Source organism: Gopherus evgoodei, chromosome 2, assembly GCF_007399415.2.
Source record: "Gopherus evgoodei ecotype Sinaloan lineage chromosome 2, rGopEvg1_v1.p, whole genome shotgun sequence".
NCBI lineage: Eukaryota > Metazoa > Chordata > Testudines > Testudinidae > Gopherus > Gopherus evgoodei.
The window spans coordinates 164,752,211-164,775,095 of record NC_044323.1 but is presented as its reverse complement, the minus strand read 5'-3'; the positions used below and the strand labels follow the sequence as shown (position 1 = coordinate 164,775,095).

Here is a 22,885-nt window from a genome sequence, read left to right as displayed (position 1 = left end):
CCGTGGTGAAGACAAGCCCTTATACAATAAATGCTTCTTCACTCATTTCTTGTACTTATCCCTATAACTAGTATTTACATTCCCAAAAGGAAACTGTAGCATTTAGCTTAAAGTGATTAATTTCTATCAATTTTCTTTGATTTTTATGTATATCTTTGATATTTATTTAATATATTTGCTATTTTCTTTGATTAACCTTTACCACCATTGTGCAAGAGACACTCCCTCTCCTGCCAGCGATCCTTCATTTTAGTAAAGATCTCTGTGTAAGATTTGAATTGAGACCGAGTGGCAGAAGAAGTTACAGTATGTTCAAATCTGACCTTTACTTGATAGACATACAGATAGGAGCTTTAGAAAGTGAAAAAAAATGGCAATTGCCTATTTTCTGTCTGAAAACTGATGTTCCTTGAAGGTAAAATTGACCAAAAATGACCCAAGTATTTTTTTTTCTATCTGGTACCAAAGAGTACTAGTAATAATTTTACCAGTTTCTTTTGGGGTATGATTATTATTGCATAGCTCTACTTCTTACAAATATATATATACACACACACCAACATATAACACATATATAATATTAAAATAATATATTTCATTCTTGTGGCACCTTTCTTCTTGTAGAACTTTACTAATTTTATATAAACATGAATCATTTCACCCACCATTGGATTCTAAGCATCTCTGATGCAGAAGGACAGCAACCATATGGAAAACTAGTGCAGCAGAGGAGGGGGGATGGAACTTGGCTAGTAATATTGGAGTAAGCCCTCATCTCCCCAAAATGATATGGGAACTTTAATGTGCACACAAGTACAGGACCTTAGTTTTTATAATGTCTTATTTGAAAGAACACAGTGCACTCAGTGCCCATTCTATATCCCTCAGAGAGATAAAGGGCCAAGCCAACACTCCTGAGATTCAAATCACAGGTTCTAACTAATTCAAGTCATTCAGACCTGAAACGCAGAATCTCTTAGCCACTTGTGGGAGGGAATGCTAACAGCTTAGCAGGTGAGGGGACACAGGAGGTGAAGTATGGTAACTAATAACCAGATGTCATTCCCATAAAGCAGGGTAGATTTCAAAGAAGTGCCCAGGGAGTTAGGTGCTCATCAGCACATTCGAGCTGATACTAGTGAGAGGCACTTTAGTTACATCACCTTGTGCCATGATGAAAACTTTCCCCTAATAACTTATTCCATGGAACCAGAAGGATGAGAGAAAAATATATAACTTTGTAACCTTCCTTTCCAGTGTGTTTAAATGGCATTTGTAATCTGTTCCAAAGGTCAGGGAACTAGCTTAGAATTTGGGAGACTAGAGTTCAAGTCCCTGCTTCACTACAGATGCCCTGTGTAAACTTGGGCAAGTCACTTACCCTCTCTGTGCCTCAGCTTCTGATAGAACTTCCCTAACTCACAGCAGTGTTGTGAGGATTAATACATTGCAGACTGTGAGGTCCTCACATACTAAGATAGATTCAATTCTAGCAAGTGTACAAATTTCCAATCATTATTGATGACAAATGTGTGGTTTCTCTCTTTATCTCCCCCATATAATATATTGTTTTACCATTTGTGTGGATATCTTATTGGGTCCATTTTATTTCCAATTATTTCTGCATATAAAAGAGAAAGTGTTTCTGCAGCTGACTAGCTCAGATCTTTACATTCATGTTAAAAGTGCTTTTATCACACTTATACTCAGAAATTGTTTGATGTATCCATTTTCCTCCCTTTTACTTGAGTATTTTTTCAAATATAGAACTCTAACTTCTGGACAAAAGTATGATTGGCTTGAATTCCACACATTAGCACTTTTCACTCACACCTAATGCTGACACTGCAGGGGGATACCAGGGGATACATTCCGCACTGTTAGCAATGCCATCCTTTGGATAAGATGTTAAATCAAGGTTTCTTCTCTCCCTTTCTGATTGATACACAGGAAATAATCCCATAGGTACTCTGAAAATAGTAAGGGACAGATTCCTGGTTTTGGCCAATATTTTCTCTTGCACTATAGACACGTTTTAAGTCCAAGACTGTGACCTATTACCAGCACCATAACAAATATGGTTTTCCTTATATAATAACTGCACTTCAACTAGCTAACTCCAGTGAAGCTTGTTCAAGGGGAGATATATGCCAGAGGGGTGAGAGTGTAAGGAGCAATTTACCTTCCGCCAATGCAATGTAACCATGCAGGGAACAGCCGTTACTGGGCTGCAGATGCAGGAGACTGCAATGGTTGGGATCAGTTACCACTGCCTGCAGTGCTAATTACTCCAGTTTGGTGTGGAGGGAAAGCTCAGTGGTTTGAGCATTGGCCTGCTAAACCCAGGGTTGTGAGTTCAATCCTTGAGGGGTTCATCTGGGGCAAAAAATCAGTATTTGGTTCTGCTAGTGGAGGCAGGGGGTTAAACTCAATGACCTTCTAAGGTCTGTTTCCATTCTAGAAGATTAGTATATCTCCAATTATTACTCATGTCTGAGAAAGGCATAGGTGAGTCATTCCCCATCCAACAGGACCATTCAAGAAATATCTTTGCAACAGGATAGAAAGACACAACACTGTCTAGGGGCACTTGGAAATATTACACCAATAACAAAATGTCTCCCTCTCTGCTGTATTGGAGCAGAGAGTCCTCTCCTTTCCTAGTACTCCGCACCACATACATTCATAATTTAGCCCTAGAGGACAGAAAAACACTTTATGAAACTAAATTCTAACCTGCTTCAGAGTTTACTTTGGAAACATTCCTTTCAACATTTTATTCTCCATTCTTCAAAGCATGGGGCAAATCTTGCAGTCCTTACTTAGGCAAAATTTCCACTGGAGTCCAATGGAAACTAAAATTGCTCAGCCATTTTGAAAAATAATGCCACTTATTTTGGATACCTGAGTATGAATTTCAGTGGCTAACTTTAGGTATCCAAGTTTGAAAATGTCAGGCCTATTGTCTAACAGCATGTTAAAATGAAGCATATCAAATGGGTCTGTTTTGTAAGCAGAATACAAATGCAATCTCCCTCCACCAGGCTTCGCCTACAATTAGAATATTTCCAAAGTGTGCAAATAAGATCTATTTTTTAGTGCAGTGCAAAACAATATGCTGCAACTTATTTGAATACAATATAAATTAACATAATGAAGCATCACACACACAACACAGCATAGACAGATGCTTTGAACACAATGTTCAGTGTTCAGTGATGATAAAGGACACATCATATAGACTAATCACAGCATAGAAACAAAGAGCCAAGATTCTGACATCCTCACTTAAGTTGAGTAGAATGTTTTTTTCAATAGCAGTCTCATTGATTGCTACTCGGAGAGTAAGGTGCTATGTTGTTTTAGTGATGGTGTCAGAATCTGGCAGCAGGTCTGCTGCAACAAAACCATGCTGACCTAACATTACTAAGCATCAGAAAGGAAAATCTCTCCCCATAGTCCATCTTGCTCTTTCTTCCTAATGCAGACATTAAAATGGCTTTGAAAGTAAGGGGAAAATCTGAAAGTCTGTACATTGCTGGGTTTTCTGTTGCTAGATTAGCCTGTTTTCATTTTAAAAACAGTTTTAGTTTAGCACACTGTTTAATTTTATTTAATATAATAGTTTCCACAATGAAGCGCGCAGGGACAAAACCAATAATAGGAATAAATTTAGTAAATAGACTGTAGGAACATAGCAAAATAATTATTGCACGACTATGCATCTATGGTGTGTTAGTGATGGTGATTCAGCATGCGTTCCATAAAACAGTGAAATTTCCCCCTTGTCTATAGTATGGTGCACTGTCTTCCTAGAATCAGAGACAGAAAGGTAAAAAAGGGCTCACTTGGATCATCTGGTCTGACCCCCCCCCAGTTTATTTGAAGGAGTACTTGCTTTATTATTCCCAATAATGTTTTATCTATCCTATTCCTGAGTATCTGCAGTAAGAGTGCTTCCGCCATTTCTTGTGGCAGTTCATTCAAGGGGCCTGTATCTTTCACACTTAACAGGGCAGACACAGAGGTGCTGGGCATCTGAAACTCCCTATAAAATCTGTAGGAAATTCAAGCACTTAATACTAAATACGAGTAAAACTTTTTGCCCAAAACATTTTCCCCAAAAAAAGCAGATTTGATTCATCTGAGTCACTTTTGCTGAATTTTACAATCAAAAAATGTCCTTCCCCCAAAAAATCTAAATGTTTTGTTTTGACATTTTTAAAATGAAGCATTTGATTTTCCAACTCAAAGTAACTTTTCATTCCAAAATTTACTGCAAATCTATCTTAAAAATAAAAATGGAACATTTTGGTTTGGGTCAAACACATTTCATTCAACCTGAAATGCATCTCTTCTCCCCCCCACCCCCCCCCCAGTTTTGGGGTCAACACAAAATAATTTTTTTATTATTAATTATTATTATTATTTGAAAAGGCCCACAATCCGAAAAATGCAATCTCTACTCAAAACATCTCAGGATTAAGTCCAAAAACCACTAGTTTGCACAGCTTAATGTTCCCATCTCTTACAGCTCTGAATAAATTCTATTCCTTCATTTATATTGTTTACACTCTATAATCATGTTCTCCCTTGAGTTTTCTCTTTTTGAGACCATGTGTCAAATTCATTCCAACTCCATTGATATTTATATAGTCACATAATAATAATGAATCTGATCCTGAATAATTAGTGTCTGCAATTTCATCCTTGTATCTACTTTGTTGGCAGAAATTTTATTTTCTTTAGTTTTTCTATACTGTTCTTATGACATGAGACCTAAATGGCTCATATTTTATAATAGCACTACATGACCAAAAGTCCAGCTGAGGTTGCATCAAGCCTATCTAGAGCAGCATTATTACTATAGCTGACTAAAAATAAAAAAGTCAAAAACCTAACAAAAGGTTTTGATTTTCTCAAAACTAAATATTTCAATTGACCCAAAATAAACACAAAAAATTTATTTTGCAGAAAATTTCAAAATTCTTTTATTTGTTCCAATTCAGAATTAACACAAATTTCAAAATTGTGGAAAGCCTTCAAAATGGAAATTCATGTTCCCATACAGCTCTGATTGTGACGTTGCTGGCTTCATGTGCTCACCCTATCTCTGAATCAAGAATAGTCATGGCTTTTTTCACAACGATGGCAATCTCCAAGCTCATATTTAGTTTACTATGTGACCTCATATCAAAATATTTCTCAAATCGATTTTCAGCCAGCTGTCTCTATTAACCTCCTATCTATATATATAAAAGGTGCTTCGAGATTAAGAACAAGTGCGATCGAGCCCTTTGGGAATAAGAATATTGCTCATTGTACAATAGTTGTCTGTGTATAAAAATATTTAAAATACCTGCCACCCACATCTAATTAGTTTTGTCAAAATACCTTCCAAATTGTTGTTCACTGAAGCATTCATGGATGCATGCAAATGCAGTGCATAAAATATCCAGGTTGCCAGTAATTCACAGATTTTCAAGACCTTCCTGTCACAAGGCTGTCCCAAACTACTTCACTCAGCCCCACAGCAAATGTTAAATAGTGCATGACAAATAGTGCAATGTACTGGAGAAGCAAATCAGAAAGTTTATTGCCTCATAACACCCATATAATAATCCAAACCTCTTTAATATAACAGATTGGGTGAGGGCAGTGCAGCACAGGAAGAGTCTTTATAGTTCAAGCATGGGACTGGGAATCAGGAACTCCTGAACTCATTGATGACATTTTCAAAAGAGCTTAAATGATTTAAGGGACTAAGTCCTATTTTCAAAGTGACTAAGGCACTAAAAGTCTCACAGACGTACAATGAGACTTACTGTATGTCTACACAGGAGCTGTAAGTGTAATTTCCAACTTGGGTAGACAGACCAGTGCTAGCTTTAACCAAGCAAAAGTACTAAAAATAGCAGTGCAGCCCATTTGAAACCCTAAGTATGTATTCAGGGCAGCTATTCTGTCCCTGCTGCCCATGCAACCATGGCTATGCTGCAATTTTTAGCATGCTAGCTTGATTGGAGCTAGCTCTGATATGTCTATCCAGGCTGGAAATTACACTGCCAGCTCTAGTCTAGACATACTGTTAGACTATGTCTACAGTATGAGTTGCGATGTGATTCCCAGCTCTCGTACATACCCTTACAATAACTCAATGACAGCTAGTGCGAGTATGTGTACATGAACTGGGCATCACATTCCTGCCTCATAGCGCACACGTAACATTAGACTCCTGAGTTTAAAAGTAACTGTTAAAAATTACATTTAGGCACTTTTGAAAAATATTATCCAGCTCTTGATTCTGACACTGATTCACTATGTGCCCTTTGTGGGTATTCACCCACGAAAGCTCATGCTCCAATACTTCTGTTAGTCTATAAGGTGCCACAGGACTCTGTTGCTTTTTATGTGCCCTTCGGTAAGTCTGTCAGACCCACATTTTCAAATGTTAGTACCTAAACAAGATTTTCATTATTTATAATATAGTAGTGCCTAGAGGCCACAACCAATACTGGGCCCCTATTGTGCTAGACACTGTAGAAGCACAAAGGGAGAGAGATCTTTGCCTCAAAGAGTTTATAGCCTAAATAAACAAGCCAGATGAATGATGGGATGGGAAACAGAGATGAAATAATGCGTTCAAGCCCATTCAGCAGTTTTATGGCAGGATTGCCTGTCCCACAATCAATAGGTGGCTTGATTTGCTTTTGCACTGAGTACCCCCATCTCTTAGTGGGAGATAATATATGTGGACCATCAGCAGGACTGAAGCCAAAGTTTGTAAAGACTTTTGATGATAAAATGTCTAAATCTAATAGTAGAGTGAGTTCTTAGAGTGATTGCTTACTTAAAATTCTATTCCAATCATCTAGGCTCAATAGTAGCTAACTATTTTGTTCTTTTGAAAAAACAAACCTTAGTGTGGCTGGTATAATTTCACAATGCAGTTGACCAGGATAACCATGGAATTTGCTGCATCACCTTCTGCTTCAGACTTTGGATTTCTCTTTCAAATTACAGCTCTTTATTATCTTTTCCACAGACAAAGTCCACAGTATCTAACTACTACAGCAGCAAAATGCTTTCATGAATCATGCATTAAATTAATGTACATTTTAGTTCCCAATAACATCTTTATTTACAGCAAAATGACTATTTGCACAGTTATATTAATGTTTACAGAACCAGGCTTTATCAACACACAAACATGAGTTTTCTCAGCTGACTAAAATGTCCTCACATCAAACAAATGTAAGGCCAGTCTGGTGTCCTAATAATAGTGCACTATATTTGCACTGTCATGTTAGAGATTCAGGGCTGATTTCTGATTACAGTGTGTCATATCCTGGGTTGCTAAAGGCATGAGGCACTGCAGAGATCATTATTTATTCTTATGATAGTAGAATCTAGAGGCTACAATGAAGATTGAGGCCCTATTGTACTAGCTGCTTTTCAAACACATAGAAGGAGTCGACAATCTGTCAGTCTTCACAGTCTAAACAGAGGAATAAGACAAAGGATAAGAGGAGCAACAGGCATACAGAGGAAAACTGTCTTTCCCAAGATCATACAACAGGTCTTAGAGGAGAGGAAAGTGATCAGGAACAGTCAGCATGGATTCACCAAGGGCAAGTCATGCCTGACTAACCTAACTGCCTTCTATGAGGAGATAACTGGGTCTGTGGATGAGGGGAAAGCAGTGGATGTTTTATTCCTTGACTTTAGCAAAGCTTTTGATATGGTCTCCCACAGTATTCTTGCCAGCAAGTTAAAGACGTATGGGCTGGATGATTGAACTATAAGGTGGCTAGAAAGCTGGCTAGATCGTCGGGCTCAACGGGTAGTGATCAACAACTCCATGTCTAGTTGGCAACCGGTTTCAAGTGGAGTGCCCCAAGGGTCGGTCCTGGGGCCGGTTATGTTCAATATCTTCATTAATGATCTGGAGGATGGCGTGGATTGCACTCTCAGCAAGTTTGCAGATGACACTAAACTGGGAGGAGTAGTAGATACGCTGGAGGGTAGGGACAGAATACAGAGGGACCTAGACAAATTAGAGGACTGGGCCAAAAGAAAACTGATGAGGTTCAACAAGGACAAGTGCAGAGTCCTGCACTTAGGACGGAAGAATCCCATTCACTGTTACAGACTAGGGACCGAACGGCTAGGAAGCAGTTCTGCAGAAAAGGACCTAGGGGTTACAGTGGACGAGAAGCTGGATATGAGTCAACAGTGTGCCCTTGTTGCCAAGAAGGCTAACAGCATTTTGGGCTGTATAAGTAGGGGCATTGCCAGCAGATCGAAGGATGTGATCATTCCCCTCTGTTCAGCATTGGAAAGGCCTCATCTGGAGTACTGTGTCTAGTTTTGGGCCCCACACTACAAGAAAGATGTGGAAAAATTGGAAAGAGTCCAGCAGAGGGCAACAAAAATGATTAGGGGGCTGGAGTACATGACTTATGAGGAGAGGCTGAGGGAACTGGGATTGTTTAGTCTGCAGAAGAATGGGGGGGGATTTGATAGCTGCTTTCAACTACCTGAAAGGGGGTTCCAAAGAGGATGGTTTTAGACTGTTCTCAGTGGTACCTGATGACAGAATAAGGAGTAATGGTCTCAAGTTGCAGTGGGGAAGGTTTAGGTTGGATATTAGGAAAAACTTTTTCACTCAGAGAGTGGTGAAGTACTGGAATGGGTTACTTAGGGAGGTGGTGGAATCTCCTTCCTTAGAGGTTTTTAAGGTCAGGCTTGACAAAACCCTGGCTGGGACGATTCAGTTGGGGAATGGTCCTGCTTTGAGCAGGGGATTGGACTAGATACCTCCTGAGGTCCCTTCCAACCCTGATATTCTATGATTCTATGATAGAATCAGGAGTAGAACACAGTCCCCGTCTAGGGCACAGCCCCAGCCTGGACTATGTTACTTTCTCTCTCAGGGACTAAGCATCCAAGTCCTGAGATAGAAAGGGTTTTCTGCATCCTATTTCTCTCAACAGTGACCCTTTTGGTTGATGTAAGTGAAGGAACTATGGGTCACCCAATAGTTTCCATCTTGTCTTTGTTAATCAAACAAACTGGACCAAGGGCAGCTCCAGGCACTAGCGCAGCAAGCACGTGCCTGAGGCGGCAAGCCACGGGGGGCAGCATGCCGGTCATCGTGAGGGTGGCAGTCAGGGAGCCTTCAGTGGCATTTCTGCGGGAGGTCCACCAGCAATTCGGCGGCAGGTACACTGTAGGCATGGGACCAGTAGATCACCTGCAGAACCGCCGCTGAATCCGCATGACCTCCTGCAGAAATGCCACCGAAGGCTCCCTGACTGACATGCTTGGGGCAGCAAAAAACATAGAGCCACCCCTGAACTGGACACAATGGGGAGCTTTGAAGATGAGGAGAAGCAACTGTGCAAAAAAGAGATATCCTGAGGGCTCTGCCAGAGACACAAAAAAATGTGGTGTTGTGGGATTGTCTAGATATTACACAGCTATGACTGCTGCTCTTGGCTTGAGCATTTTCTTGAAAACTATAATTTCTCCTAAAAACGTAGTTGAAATTAGATTTGGATACTCTCCCTTTTATGAATCAGAATTGTTATTGATAAAGAGCCATATGGTAGCAGTTAGGCACTTTCCCACATTAAGGGCTTGCATACAAGAATAGTCAAGAAGGAACAATTCCTTCTCAAGTTCCCCAGTGCATAAGGAGTAGCCTACTCCCACACTGCATCAGGCCCATTCTTTGGGCTAGGATGGGGAAGGAAGGGGTTATAATTAGAACTGTGTTTTTGCTTTGCTGGCATTTTCAAAAACATTGAAAGAAATTGTTTTGGGCAGACCCAAAGGGAAACTTTTCAGCAAACTGAAAAGTACAAAAAATAATTTTGTGACAAATGAAACACGGTGTTTGATCAAAAATGCTTCATTATTATTTTGATCTTTTAAAGATTTAATTAAAAAAATAAAACAGAAGGAAATTTTCAACACAAAAATTCATTTCAAATTAAAAAAAAGAAATATTTTCTTTAGAACATGTCAAAATGGAACATTTTGATTGTTTTTCTTTAAAGGTTTGTTTTGCATTTAGTTTTTGTTTTGTTTTATTATTCTATTGAAATAATTTGGACAAAAAATATTTTGTCTAAACATTTTTATCTAGTCATAGTCTCATCCTCTTGGCTCCTTTTGAGGCTATCTGCACCCTCAAGAATATACAAAGGATATAGTCACTGCACTTCATGCGGGGCAGCTCCAGGAACCAGTGCACCAATCATGTGCCTGGGGCAGCAAGCCACAGGGGGGCAGCCTGCCGGTCACTGTGACGGCGGCATGCCTGTGGGAGGTCCACTGGTCCCGCGGTTTCAGCAGCAATTTGGCGGCAGGTACGCCAAAGGCGCAGGACCTGCAGACCTCCCACAGGCATGCCGCCGAATCCGCGTTACCAGCGGACCTCCCACAGGCATGCCGCTGAAAGCTCCCTGACTGCCATGCTTGGGGCGGCAAAATACACAGAGCTGCCCCTGACTTCATGCCCCATCGATGGCAGATTTTGGCAACAGACCATGAGTATCCCTATGGGCTCCAGAGGGTGAAGCCAGAGTAAAGATGACATATACAAGAAACCCATCATTGTGCTGATTGCGAGTTTCTACTTCAGTCCATTGGGACCATTGGCAGCTAGTGTAACTTAGAGCTGCATCTCGTCTGCTTGTAAATATTTACAGCACATTGAACAAAAATGAAAAACAAATACTCATATAGTTATAGTTAATTTTTTTATGGAAGACTCATCATTTTATATTGTCTCTCTTTAATTACTGAAAAAAAGGCACAAATGTGATGCTTTAATTTGACCATTTTCCTTCTCTGATTGTCTCATCATTGGTATGGTATGGGTTATACTAGAAGTGCTTCCTAGGCTGTATCTATTGGGAGGACAAGGGATGAGGAGCCAGTCTCCAGAAAGGATAAACACACATGGACATGTACACACACCGATTCAAACTACATCATTCTGCTTTTTTCAGCTCTTTGTTTCCTCCATAATGTTTTTCAAATTCTCCAGCAGAGCATCAGATGCATAATTAACACCAAACGAAAACTAAAGTTATTGTAGCAAATTACTGAACAGCAGGAAGCCAAGGGTTAGGAGTGTTATTCAGTTTTTGCCATTCTTTCTCAGTTAGACTTTATAGCATTATTCTACCATTGTAAATTCATTATATTTCGTGGCAAGAGCATTTACTCCACACAGTATTTCAGACAGATTAAATATAGAACAGCTTAGTCATATTACATCCGTCTATGTGGTAGGATTGCCTTATGGCCCTTCAGTACAAGTCCTAGTAATGCAATCGAGGATAGTATTTCATTTCATCATACAAAAGAAATCTTTGGGGAGCAAAAAAGAAAAGTGAAAACATCTAGCATATGCTAGAAAGGATGAGAATTATATCATCCTTACATTTACAAAATATATGTATATATACACAATACTGCCTCCATAGTAGTGGTGGGAGATTTATGCTATTAGAATGAATTATAGGTTTTGTGGGGGAAAGTGGGTTGCTTTTGTTACAGGAGGCAGGGTTGTATTGTGCACTAGTTACTTATGTTTTGCATGTGGGTCCTGATTAGAGCTGACCCAAAAAAGGGGAATCCCTTTTTGCCACATAACGTGCACTTTTGAATGGAAGAAATGTCCCAAAATGGGTCAAAATGTCAAAGATACAAAATTTTTCACAAGAAAGGTTTTATTCTGTTTTAGGATTTTTATTTTATTTGTTTGCTTTCTGGCTGCTATAGGGCCACTCAGCCCTCCAGTCTGGTATACTGTAACTCACTTTTCCTAATTAGACAATTAGTTCACAAGGAAGCAACAGCTGATACATTGAGCAGCGGCCAGTTTACACAATGGTACAAGTCAAAGAAAGCATATTTCACCAGTATTCCACAAACTGAACTAGAACCCCATTCTGTGTCAGATCCGAGTCTGCAAAGCTCTGAGAAGAATAAGGTTACAGTTCCTTCTGCAACTTCCGCCTGTCTGGTTGTGACTGTCCCAATGACCAAGAGAGCAAAAATAAACTCAAAAGAGATATAAGGTCAAGGTTTCTCAACACAAGCCAGACTTCACCTTTGGATCACCTTCCCTAAGGAAATCATCTTCAAGCTATACTTCTTTTCACCAAAGATTCCCCAATACCCAAATCTGATGAACAAGGTAAATACATGTTTAAAGTTTCTGACTACAATTTAACACAAAGTACATCAGAGAGTTATTCATCCTCCTGAATAGGCTTTTTGTTTTCGCAGTTCTTATTTCACTCCTAGATGCCATAGTAGAAAGCATAAAGGGATGCAAATCAGTTGATAGCTGGGAATGTGTTCTATCCACACAGCCTGAACAGACATCTGGATCTTACCTTGTAACTGGTAAGCAGGTAAAAAGAAATCTAAAGAGTGTGGGGCAGAAAATCTCCTCAGAATTTCCCTGATTGTGACATAAAGCATTTTCATAATTTTACTACTTGGTTTTGTTGCAGAGGAAGAAATATCCCTTGTCTTCTACCATGTCACCCACAATGCCCTAACCAGTAGGTAATGTTGTCAAATCACAAATGGTAAACAGGATTGCACCTTACAAGACCCAGTAGTAGTATCTGTCCTGCTTGCCTTCCCATATGGGGGTACCGTAGGGTTCTGCTCTGTCATTCCCTTTGCTTAATGCATATGTGAAGCCCTGAAGGGAATTATAAAACACCTCTGTTCCATCAATCCCAGATAATGTGGACAAACATTTTCCCAGTGTCTAGTCAAGATGAGTGCTTTGCTGGAAGATAGCTGACTAAAGCTCAATCTAGACGAGACAGAAGATGGGGAAAAACAACTAAAGGAAATGAGAGAGGTGATATCTCCCCTTTTATGGATGGAGTGTGCCCACACCTTTTCTTATTGAGGATCTGGAGACCATACAAGATATCCAGAAAGATGATGTGGCCAAAACGGTGTTTTTCTCCATCTGCAGTTGGCAAAGAGTTAATGATTTACTTAATGATTTTGGACTCACTGCATTTATCCATGCATTTGTCACCACCACCACCCTTCCCACCCCGACACTCCCTACCCCAAACACCCAAAAGGATTACTGATCTGCTCAGAAACAACAGCTAGTGCCAAACATTATGTCCCTTTTATAGTACTTAGCAGTGCTTCGCACAGAAGGCACTGTATACCTGGGTTTCACAGGCTTTTAAATCTTAATCTGTGTCCAGTTCAATGTATTGATTGTACAAAGCTATTTATGGCATGGGTCCTCTGTATCTCAGAGACCACCTCATCATTGTAGCCAGCACTTGAGATCAGCTGAGATCTTCCATTTGAGAGTTGAGAGCAGAGGGTTTTCAGAGGACAATCCTCAGATTGTGGATTTGCTGCCCCCTTGATCAATAAACTCATGATGTGTTGGTCTTTCAGATAATTCATCAAGGTCAATCTGTTTACCCAGGCTTTTTCTGAAGGATGGGCTTAAGGGAGACTTGTTTTGTTTTAATTCTGAGTAAAATGTGTTGTTTTGAATTTTATTTTAATTTTGCATGGTGAAGAAATTATTTTGCTGACAACAGTTAACACTGGATTAGTCTGATGTATTCTGTGCAGGTTTTGACTGTTCTATGCATCTGGTCATTAAATATATTTTATAAATAGAAAAAATGTGTACATCAGTCTTATGATCTAAATTATCTCTTTTCAAATGATAGATTCTTTGTTTTGTTCCTATTCAGGAACTTCTGTTATCCAAGTGACAGCTACAGATGCTGATGATGCCAACTATGGAAACAGTGCCAAAGTAGTGTATAGCATCCTCCAGGGACAACCATATTTCTCAGTGGACCCAGAGATAGGTCAGCAACCCTTTCTGTCTTACTTGTCATAATTACAGAAATACACACAGAGATCAAGATCCTTCTCACTCAAGTATTTATACCCAGTTTTATAAAAATGTTAATTAAATTGTTCAAGTACTGTTTAATATTTGTCCAGAACTCAGAATGAACATGGACTATCTATCTGGTTTTAAGCAGAAGACCCTCTTGATTTCTGCTTGAAAACTGATGGTGTGATATGGCCCCATATTATTAAGGAAGTGAACCTGCAGCATCATAAAATGTAAGTTTTATTTTCTTGAAGTAGTAGGAATAGGGAGGTTATTTTATATCTGGTTTTGGCACAGGTGAGACCACTACTGGAATACTGTGTCCAGTTCTGGGGTCCATGTTGATACAATGGAGAGGGTTTAGAGAAAAGCCCTGCAAACGACTATAAGATTGGGAAACGTAACTTATAGTGAAAGACTCAAGGAGCTCAATGTATTTAGCTTAACAGACAGAAGGTTAAGGGGTGACTTGAGCACAGTCTATACCAGAGGTCGGCAACCTTTCAGAAGTGGGGTGCTGAGTCTTCATTTATTCACTTTAATTTAAGGTTTCGCGTGCCGGTAATACATTTTAATGTTTTTTAGAAGGTCTCTCTCTATAAGTCTATATATTATATAACTAAACTAGTGTTGTATTGTAAAATAAACAAGGTTCTCAAAATGCTTAAGAAGCTTCATTTAAAATTAAATTAAAATGTTTATCTTATGCCGCCGGCCTGCTCAGCCCACTGCCGGCCTGGGGTTCTATTCGCCTAGGCCGGCAGTGGGCTGAGCGAGGCCTGCAGCCAGGATCCCGGCTGGCAAGGCTCTGGCAGCCAGAACACCAGACCGGAAGCAGGCTGTGTGGGGCCAGTGGATGGGACCCCAGACTGGCAGGGGGCTAAGCCGCTCAGCCCACTGCTGCTCAGGGGTTCCATCTGCTGGCTCCTCAGCCAGCTACCAGTCTGGGGTTCCAGCCCTGCCCACATACAGTGGGTACCTACCTTCTCCCTAGTTCTGGCCCATTCTCTTCCCCTCTCTGCACTGAGCTGAGGGTGGGAGTGGACTCAGCACAGGACTGGGGGTGAAGGGTCCAGCCAGGAGCTAGAATGAGGGAGGGGGCTCAGGGTTGGGGCAGGAGATTTGTGTGTGGGGCACTTACCTGGGCAGCTCCCATTTGGTGCGAAGGGTGCAGGTGGGAATGGGGGGGGGAGTGCAGGAGCTCCCATTTGGTGCTCAGGGTGGAGATGTGGGGCGTACAAGAGTCAGAATGTGGGGGGTGCATGGGAGGTGGGGGGACTGGGTATGTGGGGGGGTGTCAGAGTCATGGCTGGGGTCGTGGGGGGGTGAAGAAGTCAAGGAGAGGGCTGGGTGCATATGAGGAGGGTACTGGGCTCAGGGCAGGGGCCTGGGGTGTGTGCAGGGCTGTGGGGCTCAGGGCAGAGGGCTGGGTGTGCGTGGGGGGGCAGTCAGGGCAGAGTCCCCCCCACTCCTGCGGCCCCCAGCCAGCTCACCCACTTGGGGCCCGCAGTGCACCGCACCGCACGAGTGCAACTAGCACCCCCTGGCAAGAGAGTCCCCTCTGGCTGTGTCTGGAGGAACCGCTCCAGGCAGCGCATGACCCCGCAGTATGCGAGCTCCTCGCCCCAGGGCTCTCTGGCCACCACCAATTCCCGCTCGCCTGCACCTGCTACATGCTCAGCGCTGCCGGGCCATGGGGCTCTCCGCTCCTCCTAGCTCACGAACAGCAGGTCATCCATTGCCGTGGCCAGGCGCCTTCTCCCGAGGACGCTCAGCAGCCAGCGCTGCTACTGTCACCGGCCTTTCCCGCCTCCACTGCCCCCACTTCCTGCCGCTGGGAGTCAGGATCAGGTCACACAATGAACCCACTCCCCCAGCGCACTGCCAATCAGCCATTGCCAGCTATACCAAGGCAGCCCAGGTGAGCAGGACCTTCTGTGCCCCCGGGCAGGTGTCCTCACCTGGTGAGGAGACGCGGGAGCCCATGGACAGGCCACTGAGGTGGCTCTTCTCTCGGGGGGCCGGGCTCTGCCCCTCACTGGCTGTGTGTCCTCGGGACTCCGGCAGGCAGCAGTGTGCCATTAAAAATTGGTTCGCGTGCCATCACTGGCACGCGTGCCATAGGTTGCTGACCCCTGGTCTCTACTAATCTACTTGGGTTCAGAAATCTGATAATATAGGGTTCATCAATCTATCAGACAAAGGTATAATAGGATCCAGTGGCTGGAAGTTGAAGCTAAACAAATTCAGACTGGAAACATGGCACAAAAATTAATACTGAAGGTAATTTACTAACAGAACAATTTATCAAGAGTTGTGGTGAGTTCTTCCTCAAAAAAATCTTTAACTAGAAGATTCTAGAAGTTATGTTCTAGTTCTGCCACAGCTAGTGGACCCAAAATGGGAATTAATTTATAGAAATCCAGTGACCTGTGTTATGCAGGAGGTCAAACTAGATGATCTCAGTGGTCCCTTCTGAAGTTATAACCTGTGAATCTATTGAAGTTTGAAATAGTGAATCCAGGATAACACAGAATTCTGTCCTGTTAATGAAAAAGCGGTATAATGCAGAGACCACTCCAGGGTTGGAGCTAATAACTTTATCAATATAACAGCCAGGGAAACTAGCTGAATAGCTTTCATTAAAGTGACAAACCTAACATTTTTTGTCATCAAAAGGATAATTATATGGATTTGGCACAGTCCAAACACTGAATCATTGCACTACAATATTTCTCTCTTTTCTTGCAATCACATTAAATCAGTCATTGATTAAAAGCCTTATTTGAATACACCTTCAATTTTATTTGTTTGCCTGGGATTAACATCTGTACAATATATTTTGCATAAATCCATTTTAAAACTCAGGGATTAAAGTGTTTTTTTTCCCTCCCCTCTTATTCTTTTATCCAAGGAATAATCAAAACTGCTTTACCAGACATTAGCAGAGAAAATAGAGAGCAGTTATCCAGGCTAAGGACATAGGAGGCCAGATGGGAGGATTGTCAGGGACCACTACAGTGAACGTCACACTGACTGATGTCAACAACAATCTGCCTCTATTCCCCCAAAGTATGAAGCCTTTAATAGTTCTGCTGTGTTTCAAAAAGCTTCTTTAAAATTATTTAACCATCACCAACTGGGATACTTTTTTTCACATCTACAGCTGCACTGCTGTGTCTGCTTATGCTGCAGCTTTGTCAAAGCACATGGGAGTCTACTTTAAAAAAAAATACAAACTTCCTTAGCAGAATAAACTTACTTCTCAAACCCTTAAAATAATTTCAACAGGAGCCAATAACCCATAGTAATTGCAATGTTATACTTGAAACAATTTATAGTTACAGCAAATATATTGTAAAATACAAGGTCAGCTTTTCAGAATAGCTCAGTATCAAATCCACTTTGGCACCTAAATAAGTAGCCTGGTTTTCCAATCCTCATAATGGGCATTCCAAAAATCTGGCCCTACTTGCATGTGCTGAGTAATTTTGATAATCTGGCCCATATTTTAGATGATTATATTTTTGAAAGAAAACCCTTTAGGCTGCAAAACTGGCAACCAAGGAAAAGTGGGATGGTGCAGGGGATATGCAATGTGATGTCCCTTTAATCCTAGACTACTTGTTTAAATCTGATCCCAAACTGATTAGCAATCAAAAGTTGTTAAAAGCAGCACTTGATGACTGCTTGGTAGCCTATATGAAAAGAATTCACAGTTTCAGTTCAGTATCTGCTAGGAAAATATCCACATTATTCAATTACTACTGCCTTTGGCTCTGATTGGGATCCTTGCTTGCCCTCTCATCAGACATACCAAAGACTGAACAAACATCAAGACTGATTTAGAGACCATCTTTCTGGATTTATGGAAACTTGTAAGGCACTCAGATACCATGATGATGAATACAAGCAAAATAACTAGTCACCCAATCCAGAATGGATTATTATCTTGTGAGTTTGCTTACCTAATGGCCAGCTTCACAGAGCAAGCTCAGGCCACTTCTTTCTAAACAGAATGCTCCCATTTGATTTCAACAGGGCGTTCTGATAAAAAAAAAACAACAACACACAATAGTGTAATATGGTCCATGATGTTTGATCAGACTGGAGGTGTTGAACCCAAAGATGAGGTATAGTTCTTTTCACTGAATTACACACTTGGACATGGAGTTGCAATCTAAAAATAAAGGTTAAGTAATAGTAAATAGCTGTAATGTAACTTTGACATCTGAAATCCTGGAACCTTTGTTCCTGCTGGTAGTCTGCAAGGTTGGTAAAGGACCAGTCCAAAGTCTATTGAAATCAGTCTTTATGCTTACTTGAATGGGCTTTGGATCAGGCTCTTAATTAGAATGAAAGTCAGACCAGTGAAGAGGCCACATATAAGGCCCTATGCAGTGCACTGCTTAAACTTCACTGAAACACAGAAGGTGATATGGAAGGTCTTATCTGGGCTGGACACACTGGGGTGATTGTAACCTTGCTAATGACCAGTCCCCTTTCTTGCCTTGCTTCCCAGGATACTGGTTTCCTGCTCCTCCTACAAAGCAAGACATGAATGGAAAATCTACAGGTTTTCATTCCTTCTCACACAGTCATGAATTGCAGCACATTTCCAAGGAGACTGATTCTGAAAATCTGCGCCTAGCCTCCTCCTGTACCCAATTACCTCCCTTTATGTGAGGCTATAGGATACGGGAAAATTAGGCCCAAAGGGGAGGAAGAAGTTGCATGTGAAAGAGACAGGAATGAACTCCAAAATATTGAAGAATAATTTGATTTATTGAAGGGGCTAGAAAGAAGGGAAACTGACAGACACTAGCGGGAAGCCACTGTGACTTAGACTAAGTATGTAAGGATTGGTTTTTAAAAGGTACAGTTGCCCCCAAACATCTAGTAGACCTGAGCCATGAACAATATAAATGATAGGAAGGGCAAGAGCCTTACAGAATTTTACCATGTGCTCATGAAAAAATGGACACTTCGGGAACTGAATTATACCCTAAACCAAGATGATTAGCTTATATGCTGACAATATGCAGGTCACTGACATCATATCAATTACAGTGACGGCTTTCAGAATAAAACTTACCCAAAGGAAGTGTTCCCCTGGTATTTCTGTACTTCCAATATCAGGGAAAAATTGAAGTGTCATGACAAAGTTTGTGCTTATAGGATTTCTGGCTCAATTGCCAGGATGAAAAATTTAGATAAGCCTACAAACGGAAAAGGTCAGCCTTTGGAAGGCTGGTTGTCAGAAGGTCTAACTTCTTAACAGTTTTCAGCATGTTGTAAGAGAGTAACATGAATTTTGCAGCCTCACTGGTTTGCAGCCTACAGCTAATTTTTCAATTATAGGGTTGACTTTCCAACAGCCAATACAATTCACCATCATACTATATCACTCATTTTTTTCACAAATCTCTAAAGATAAGACATTTCCATTAGTCAGAGACCATGATTTAGGTGCATGACACTGGGCATACTCAACCTACTTTAGCCCACACAAGGATCTGTTATGATCAGTGTACTTGGGAAAACTCAGAAACTGCTCTCTCACTGTGCCCCAAAATGGATGAGAGGGTAGAGAAATGCCATGGATACATGAGGGAAGAACTAGTCACATCAAGTGACATAGGCTGTACCTGCTATAGGCTGGTGTAGCTTATACAGTTTGTCTGTTCATTAAACCACTCAAATAGGGATTGTACCTTCTTCAGGCACACTGTCTTCCCCAAGGCTGTGTTGGTCAGGCAAGGCTTCACAATATATCCTACCTGGGTACCAGTTTATAATTGCTACAAGTGGTATGATGCTAGTAACTAAGTGAACTGTACAAATGACAGATAACAAATATTCAACAAATTGGCATGCAAAATGTCTGAAAACTTCTCAGACCTACTTGTTACCAGTAAGGATTTGCCAACACTGTTTTAAGAACTATTTTAACCCCGCATCTTGTGAATTGAAGTTCAAGTTATATTTCCTGATTGTGATTGGTCAAGAGACTCATATAATATTAGTCCTGTTCGGCAGGAGCATAACTTTATAGTTAGTCTTTTGGTGCACATGCTGGGAAAAGAGATATTTAAAATTTACCTTCTGTACTAAGATGTGCAATGTTAAAATTCCTTTGTCAATAGCATCTAGGCTAGTAAAACCTGATTCCACAAGCATTAACAGAAATCAGGCATGAAAACAAATGGGTCCAAAGTGAATTAATTAAAAAATCTGAATATATTTGTACAACTTTCATGCAGTTCAATCAGTTAGAAGGAATATTTAAATATTACATATCTGAAATGCTTTTTGCAATATATTGTATTATGTGTTTCCATGGAAAAACTTCTATCTCACATAAAACGCACTTAAAGCTGTTCAAGGCAATTTCAAAATAGAAAACCTTGTCTATTGTATTTTAGTTTCTTCCTCAGATCTATTCTGTTTTATAAACTGTGGTTCCTAGAGAAAAAAATAATAATTGTAGGTATCACTGAAAAAGATCTATACAAGATAGACAAAATAAATAAAGCTATTAACTACTCAGGGTCATAATCACTGCTGTATTATTGTGCTTCTATCTGCGTTCCTTGCATCTGAAGTACAAAAGAAAAAGTTTATAAAGAACACAGTACTAAGTGCCTTTGAAGTGTCACACTTTCATTAAAAAAAACCAGAAAACTTTTCACTGACAGTCAAGTTGTCTTTGTTTTAAAGTTTATTCCTGATGACTAAGAGCAGTTTTCTTAGAATATTTCCACTTTCAAGACAAGTTTTAAAAAAATCTAGGGGAAACAAATGGCATTTATTATTTAGAAAGATGAATGACTAAAAAAAAGTTTGATGTAACTTTTCCAGGTACTTACCAATTCAGCTCTCCTGAGTCTGTATCGCTTGGGACTCCTCTCAGCAGAATAAAAGCCAAAGACCTCAATGTGGGTGAAAATGCTGCGACTGAGTATAGCATTTCCAACGGGGATGGATCAGACATGTTTGCTATCATCACTGACGAGGTCACACAGGAAGGGATTATAACCATCAAAAAGGTTTATTTTTGCTCCCTCTCTTTTTACTACACTTAACACTCCAGGTGGTTTTTTTCTTTCCTCAAGCGGGAGGGCAAAGGAAAGTCTCACCTGCGGTCACCTGCTGAGAAGCTGTATTGGTTTTGTTGTCCTCTTTCTTCATCAGCTATTGTTATTCCCAAGGCTTGGAGGAATTTACTTGGCATGTTACTTCACATAAAGCAATATTCTCAACAGCTGCTGTCTATCAAAGATACACTCTCACAAACAATAGTTTTGAAGTAGAACCATGAAAACCTGGAGGGGTTTATCATCTGAACTCTGCAGTGTGGTCCACAAGGGGTTGAGGTGGACAAAATGTTGTAGGTATGCCTGAAGGTCTGAGTTTGATGAACTCACACTTCTAAAGAGAACTAACTCACTACAGATAGCCTATCCTCCTGTAGCCTTCCTGTCCCTCCACTGGGGAATCTCTTTTCTAGAGCTGCAAGAAAGGTTCAACTCAAACCTACAGCCTACTTAAAATCTGCCCTATTTCCATCATACCTTGACAATTACATAATGTGTCAGTAGGTGCCCTCGGATTAAAGGAATATCCAAAACTTGAATTCATAGACAATCTGTGATTCTTTAGGGCTTTTAATTGGCCAGATAAGCATATTAAAAACTATTCTGATGTTATCTGAATACCCATTTTAGGCTATACAGTTCGCATTTTGGGGGGAAATAATGTCATCGAGCAAATTGTGCATACGCTCTTCATTCATCTGGTTTGTGGTTAATGGTCACTAGCTCACTGATCAGAGGATGACTATAAATGTAAGTTACTCTTTTCGGAAGCAAAAGAGAGATCAACAAATGCAATTATCATTAATCCTGGGTTATAGACTTGTTGCATTTTCAGATCTAAAAGCCATTTAAAAAAATATTTTCTAGTGATTTTCTGCCCAACCTGAGAAAAATCAAAGGTGCCTGATCTTCAGCAAGCAGATGCTCAATGGTTACTTAAATTAAGTCCCTATGATGATGTCTGAGGTTGAGCACCCAAAAAACTGAAGTATCCAAAATCTCTAATCATTCATGAAAATCTTAACAAAGACAATTCAGTCCAAGTTAACTTTATTATATTTCTAGGCTAAAATATATTTTGTAAAATGACTCATACTGAATAACTTCCTATACAGGTGTGTTACCCTTCTATCCTATTTAAGACCAGTGCCATGAAACTGACATTGTACAGGCTATGCTAAGCATATGGAGTTTACACTCCATCTTTCAGAAAGTGCCAAAGTCTTAAAATCTGCCCTATTTCCATCATACCTTGACAATTACATAATGTGTCAGTAGGTGCCCTCAGATTAAAGGAATATCCAAAACTTGAATACTTTGACTTGGTATTTACAGTACTCTGCACTAGTTATTCCCTATAGTAAGTACAGGGAAGCTTACCGTACTACACATTTTAAGGTAGCCTTACCTAAGGTAAAACTGGAAGCATTTAATGGTGGTTAGTAAGCAAAACTGGAAAATATAATAGAAGAAGGTGATACACACTTGTATTATATCTTGACAGATATTCTGTGGATCGACACACTGACCTCAAGAGAATATTCAACATCCACTCAGGAAATGGGTCTATATTCATCTCAAAGCCACTTGATCGGGAAGAAACCCCTGGCACAATATCACTGCTATAGCAACTGAAATCAGTGAGTTGGAGATGGCTTATCTGAAGAGAATGTTAGAACACAGAAATTTTGAAATTCTATAACAAATTTCTGTTTTAAATGTTTTTACCAGATTCACCCTTGTCTGTCTTTAAAAATTACAGCCAAGCACATCATTTGCTAACTACAAAGCAGAAAACTCAACAGGGGTAACTTTTAATAAAAAACTTATTATTTTGTGGTTTACTTACTTTTTTCCC

At 40.4% G+C, this 22,885-nt stretch overlaps 1 pseudogene; it reads left to right on the top strand.

Annotated features, from left to right (window-relative positions):
• LOC115645135 overlaps positions 1–22,609 on the top strand; it is a 65,652-nt pseudogene extending 43,043 nt beyond the window's left edge.
• The last annotated feature ends 276 nt before the right edge of the window (positions 22,610–22,885 follow it).